General features: G+C 44.2%; 1 pseudogene; it reads left to right on the forward strand.

The window, feature by feature from the left end:
* Nucleotides 1–6955, forward strand: part of LOC115121491 (intelectin-like) — a 20393-nt pseudogene extending 13438 nt beyond the window's left edge.
* The last annotated feature ends 373 nt before the right edge of the window (nt 6956–7328 follow it).

The following is a 7328-nucleotide window of genomic DNA, read 5'->3' on the forward strand; positions in this document are numbered from 1 at the left end:
TGGGTATTAATTAGTCTCCTCCTGTCTCAGAACCCTTGGTATTAATACATCTCCTCTCCTCAGAACCCTGGGTATTAATACATCTCCTCTCCTCAGAACCCTGGGTATTAATACATCTCCTATCCTCAGAACCCTGGGTATTAATACATCTCCCTCTCCTCAGAACCCTGGGTATTAATACATCTCCCCCTGTCTCCTCAGAACCCTGGGTATTAATACATCTCCCTGTCTCCTCAGAACCCTGGGTATTAATACATCTCCCCTGTCTCCCTCAGAACCCTGGGTATTAATACATCTCCCCTGTCTCCCTCAGAACCCTGGGTATTAATACATCTCCCCCTGTCTCCCTCAGAATCCTGGGTATTAATACATCTCCTTCTGTATCCTCAGAACCCTGGGTATTAATATATCTCCTCTCCTCAGAACCCTGGGTATTAATACATCTCCTTCTGTCTCCCCAGAACCCTGGGTATTAATACATCTCCTGTCTCCCTCAGAACCCTGGGTATTAATACATCTCCTCTCCTTAGAACCCTGGGTATTAATACATCTCCTCTCCTCAGAACCCTGGGAATTAATATCTCCCTCCTCAGAACCCTGGGTATTAATATATCTCTCCCTGTCTCCTCAGAACCCTGGGTATTAATATATCTCCTCTCCTCAGAACCCTGGGTATTAATACATCTCCTCCTGTGTCCCTAAGAACCCTGGCTATTAATATATCTCCTCTCCTCAGAACCCTGGGTATTAATACATCTCCTCCTGTCTCCCTCAGAACCCTGGGTATTAATATATCTCCTCTCTCAGAACCCTGGGTATTAATACATCTCCTTCTGTCTCCCTCAGAACCCTGGGTATTAATATATCTCCCTCCTCAGAACCCTGGGTATTAATACATCTCCTCCTGTCTCCCAGAACCCTGGGTATAATACATCTCCTTTCCTCAGAACCCTGGGTATTAATACATCTCCTCTCCTCAGAACCCTGGGTATTAATACATCTCCTCTCCTCAGAACCCTGGGTATTAATACATCTCCTATCCTCAGAACCCTGGGTATTAATACATCTCCTCTCCTCAGAACCCTGGGTATTAATACATCTCCCCCTGTCTCCCTCAGAACCCTGGGTATTAATACATCTCCCCCTGTCTCCCTCAGAACCCTGGGTATTAATACATCTCCCCCTGTCTCCCTCAGAACCCTGGGTATTAATACATCTCCCCTGTCTCCTCAGAACCCTGGGTATTAATACATCTCCTTCTGTATCCCTCAGAACCCTGGGTATTAATATATCTCCTCCTCAGAACCCTGGGTATTAATACATCTCCTCTCCTCAGAACCCTGGGTATTAATACATCTCCTATCCTCAGAACCCTGGGTATTAATACATCTCCTCTCCTCAGAACCCTGGGTATTAATACATCTCCCCTGTCTCCCTCAGAACCCTGGGTATTAATACATCTCCCCTGTCTCCTCAGAACCCTGGGTATTAATACATCTCCCCCTGTCTCCTCAGAACCCTGGGTATTAATACATCTCCTTCTGTATCCTCAGAACCCTGGGTATTAATATATCTCCTCTCCTCAGAACCCTGGGTATTAATACATCTCCTTCTGTCTCCCTCAGAACCCTGGGTATTAATAAATCTCCTCCTGTCTCCCTCAGAACCCTGGGTATTAATACATCTCCTCTCCTCAGAACCCTGGGTATTAATACATCTCCTCTCCTCAGAACCCCGGGAATTAATATATGTCCTCTCCTCAGAACCCTGGGTATTAATACATCTCTCCCTGTCTCCCTCAGAACCCTGGGTATTAATATATCTCCTCTCCTCAGAACCCTGGGTATTAATACATCTCCTCCTGTGTCCCTAAGAACCCTGGGTATTAATATATCTCCTCTCCTCAGAACCCTGGGTATTAATACATCTCCTCCTGTGTCCCTCAGAACCCTGGGTATTAATACATCTCCTCTCCTCAGAACCCTGGGTATTAATACATCTCCTCTCCTCAGAACCCTGGGTATTAATACATCTCCTCTCCTCAGAACCCTGGGAATTAATATATCTCCTCTCCTCAGAACCCTGGGTATTAATACATCTCCTTCTGTCTCCCTCAGAACCCTGGGTATTAATATATCTCCTCTCCTCAGAACCCTGGGTATTAATACATCTCTCCCTGTATCCCTCAGAACCCTGGGTATTAATACATCTCCTCTCCTCAGAACCCTGGGAATTAATACATCTCTCTCCTCAGAACCCTGGGTATTAGAACCCTGGGTATTAATACATCTCCTGTCTCCTCAGAACCCTGGGTATTAATACATCTCCTCTCCCTCAGAACCCTGGGAATTAATATATATCCTCTCCTCAGAACCCTGGGTATTAATACATCTCCTGTCTCCTCAGAACCCTGGGTATTAATATATCTCCTCTCCCTCAGAACCCTGGGTATCAATACATCTCCCTGTATCCCCTCAGAACCCTGGGTATTAATATCTCTCCTCTCCTCAGAACCCTGGGTATTAATACATCTCCCCTGTCTCCCAGAACCCTGGGTATTAATACATCTCCTCTCCTCAGAACCCTGGGAATTAATATATCTCCTCTCCTCAGAACCCTGGGTATTAATACATCTCTCCCTGTCTCCCTCAGAACCCTGGGTATTAATATATCTCCTCTCCTCAGAACCCTGGGTATTAATACATCTCCTCCTGTCTCCTCAGAACCCTGGGTATTAATACATCTCCTCTCCTCAGAACCCTGGGTATTAATACATCTCCTCTCCTCAGAACCCTGGGAATTAATATATCTCCTCTCCTCAGAACCCTGGGTATTAATACATCCCCTCTCCTCAGAACCCTGGGTATTAATACATCTCTCCTGTCTCCTCAGAACCCTGGGTATTAATACATCTCCTCTCCTCAGAACCCTGGGTATTAATACATATCCTCTCCTCAGAACCCTGGGTATTAATACATCTCCTCTCCTCAGAACCCTGGGTATTAATACATCTCCCCTGTCTCCCTCAGAACCCTGGGTATTAATACATCTCCTCTCCTCAGAACCCTGGGTATTAATACATCTCCTCCTGTCTCCTCAGAACCCTGGATATTAATTAATCTCCTTTCCTCAGAACCCTGGGTATTAATACATCTCCTCTTCTCAGAACCCTGGGTATTAATACATCTCCTCTCCTCAGAACCCTGGGTATTAATACATCTCCTCCTGTCTCCCTCAGAAGCCTGGGTATTAATTCATCTCCTCTCCTCAGAACCCTGGGTATTAATACATCTCCTCTCCTCAGAACCCTGGGAATTAATATATCTCCTCTCCTCAGAACCCTGGGTATTAATACATCTCCCCTGTATCCCTCAGAACCCTGGGTATTAATATATCTCCTCTCCTCAGAACCCTGGGTATTAATACATCTCCTTCTGTCTCCTCAGAACCCTGGGTATTAATACATCTCCTCCTGTCTCCTCAGAACCCTGGATATTAATTAATCTCCTTCTCAGAACCCTGGGTATTAATACATCTCCTCTTCTCAGAACCCTGGGTATTAATACATCTCCTCTCCTCAGAACCCTGGGTATTAATACATCTCCTCCTGTCTCCCTCAGAACCCTGGGTATTAATTCATCTCCTCTCCTCAGAACCCTGGGTATTAATACATCTCCTCTCCTCAGAACCCTGGGAATTAATATATCTCCTCTCCTCAGAACCCTGGGTATTAATACATCTCTCCCTGTATCCCTCAGAACCCTGGGTATTAATATATCTCCTCTCCTCAGAACCCTGGGTATTAATACATCTCCTCTGTCTCCCTCAGAACCCTGGGTATTAATACATCTCCTCCTGTCTCCCTCAGAACCCTGGGTATTAATACATCTCCTCTCCTCAGAACCCTGGGTATTAATACATCTCCTTCTGTCTCCCTCAGAACCCTGGGTATTAATACATCTCCTTCTGTCTCCCTCAGAACCCTGGGTATTAATACATCGCCCCCTGTCTAACCTCAGAACCCTGGGTATTAATACATCTCCTCTCCTCAGAACCCTGGGTATTAATACATCTCCTCACCTCAGAACCTTGGGTATTAATACATCTCCTCTCCTCAGAACCCTGGGTATTAATACATCTCCTCTCCTCAGAACCCTGGGAATTAATATATCTCCTCTCCTCAGAACCCTGGGTATTAATACATCTCTCCCTGTCTCCTCAGAACCCTGGGTATTAATACATCTCCTCCTCGGAACCCTGGGTATTAATACATCTCCTCCTGTCTCCCTCAGAACCCTGGGTATTAAAACATCTCCTCTCCTCTGAACCCTGGGTATTAGCCACATCTCCTCCTGTCTCCCTCAGAACCCTGGGTATTAATTAACCTCCTCTCCTCAGAACCCTGGGTATTAATACATCTCCTTCTTTTCTCCCTGAGAACCCTGGGTATTAATATATCTCCTGTCTCCTCAGAACCCTGGGTATTAATACATATCCTTTCCTCAGAACCCTGGGTATTAATACATCTCTCTCCTCAGAACCCTGGTATTAATAAATCTGATCTCCTCAGAACCCTGGGTATTAATACATCTCCTTCTGTCTCCTCAGAACCCTGGGTATTAATACATCTCCTTCTGTCTCCCAGAACCCTGGGTATTAATAACGCCCCCTGTCTCCCTCAGAACCCTGGGTATTAATACATCTCCTCTCCTCAGAACCCTGGGTATTAATACATCTCCTCACCTCAGAACCCTGGGTATTAATACATCTCCTCTCCTCAGAACCCTGGGTATTAATACATCTCCTCTCCTCAGAACCCTGGGAATTAATATATCTCCTCTCCCAGAACCCTGGATATTAATACATCTCCTCCCTCGGAACCCTGTCATCTCCTCCTGTCTCCCTCAGAACCCTGGGTATTAAAACATCTCCTCTCCTCTGAACCCTGGGTATTAATACATCTCCTCCTGTCTCCCTCAGAACCCTGGGTATTAATTAACCTCCTCTCCTCAGAACCCTGGGTATTAAACATCTCCTTCTTTCTCCCTCAGAACCCTGGGTAAATACATCTCCCTGTAGAACCCTGGGTATTAATACATATCCTCTCCTCAGAACCCTGGGTATTAATACATCTCCTCTCCTCAGAACCCTGGGTATTAATAAATCTCCTCTCCTCAGAACCCTGGGTATTAATACATATCCTCTCCTCAGAACCCTGGGTATTAATACATCTCCTCTCCTCAGAACCCTGGGTATTAATAAATCTCCTCTCTTCAGAACCCTGGGTATTAATAAATCTCCTCTCCTCAGAACCCTGGGTATTAATACATCTTCTTCTGTCTCCCTCAGAACCCTGGGTATTATGACATCGTGGCGGAGGACATGTCTGTGTGGCACGTTCCCAACAACTCTCCCATCTATGGAACACTGGGAACCTGGCGTCCATCCTGCGTTACCACACAGAGAGACGCTTCCTCACCCTGCATGGAGGCAACCTACACCAACTCTTCAAGGTATCAAACACACTCACACCCAAACACGCAGTACAATTTACGCGTTCTTGTTCAATTATACAGGTGTTTAGGTCCACATTTGATTAACTTTGACAAACTAATCCATCAAGCCGATGCCTAGACTTTAGCTCGGCACGTTAACCCAGTCTTGAAACCCCCCAGTGGATCAAACAGAAGGATGTTGATGAAGCTCAACATGAATGACATGTTGTGTTCTGATATCCCAGACCCACCCAGTGAGATACAACGGGGGGTCTTGCAGCAACAGAGGACCATCCATTCCTGTTGTCTATGACCATGGAGACACAGAGACCACCAGACAGCTGTATGGGCCCAGCTCAAGAGGTACGGGTTCTTCTTTAATATGATCAACCATGAACTAATGAAAGACATATATTAACAGGTGTTTCTTCACCTCAGGAAGTACACTATCTTCTTTAATATGATCAACCATGAACTAATGAAAGACATATATTAACAGGTGTTTCTTCACCTCAGGAAGTACGTTTTTATTTTACCTTTATTTAACTCTATCAAGTCAGTTAAGAACAAATTCTTAATTACAATGACGGTCTAGGAACAGTGGGTTAACTGCCTGTTCAGGGGCAGAACGACAGATTCGGGACAGCTCCATTCTATGGATTCGAACCTGCAACCTTTCCATTACTAGTCCAACGCTCTAACCACTAGGCTACCCTACCTCCTATGTGACTTTTAATTCAATCATATTTTATCCACCATGACACACAGAACCAATAGAGTGGTGAATCACTCCAAACTAGACATACAGTGGGGCAAAACAGTATTTAGTCAGCCACCAATTGTGCAAGTTCTCCCACTTAAAAATATGAGAGAGGCCTGTAATTTTCATCATAGGTACACTTCAACTATGACAGACAAAATGAGAGAAAAGAAATCCAGAGAATTACATTGTGGGATTTTTTTAATGAATTTATTAGCAAATTATGGTAGAAAATAAGTATTTGGTCAATAACAAAAGTTTATCTTAATACTTTGTATTTTAGTATCATGTTTCTGTTCTTTATCTCCTAAAGATGAGTTTCAACCTAACGGCTTCATCACGTTCAGAGCCATAAATACCGAACGAGAAGCCATGGCCATCTGCTCTGGGGTCAAACCAACTGGCTGCAACACTGAACATGTGAGTTCAAAGGAACAATCTATGGTATTTTTAGGCAAAAATTACTGTGTGTCTGTGTATCTGTGTGTGTGTGTGTGTGTGTGAGCGTCTCTGTGTGTGAGTCTGTATCTGTGTCTGTGTGTGTGTGTCTGTGTGTCTATGTCTGTGTGTCTGTGTGTGTGTGTGTGTCTGTGTGTATGTGTATAGAACACTGTATAGGTGGTGGTGACACTTCCCTGAGGGTGCTCCCTACCAGTATGGTGACTTCACTGGCTTGTCTACTGGGATGACTGTGGACTAACACAGGCTGTAGTGCGTCCAGGAGGTCACTGTGTTGATGTCTTCTACCGTTAAATTCCATGATCCTGTGAACTATGTTCTACACATTAAAGAATACAACTTTATTGTCAAAATAAACTAACCATTCTGGTATTGAATAGAACACTAACCATTCTATGGTATTGAATAGAACACTATCCATTCTAAGGTATTGAATAGAACACTAACCATTCTATGGTATTGAATAGAACACTAACCATTCTATGGTATTGAATAGAACACTATCCATTCTATGGTATTGAATAGAACACTATCCATTCTATGGTATTGAATAGAACACTATCCATTCCATGGTATTGAATAGAACACTCTCCATTCTATGGTATTGAATAGAA

The sequence above is a fragment of the Oncorhynchus nerka genome, linkage group LG18, assembly GCF_034236695.1.
Source record: "Oncorhynchus nerka isolate Pitt River linkage group LG18, Oner_Uvic_2.0, whole genome shotgun sequence".
NCBI classification, from domain to species: domain Eukaryota; kingdom Metazoa; phylum Chordata; class Actinopteri; order Salmoniformes; family Salmonidae; genus Oncorhynchus; species Oncorhynchus nerka.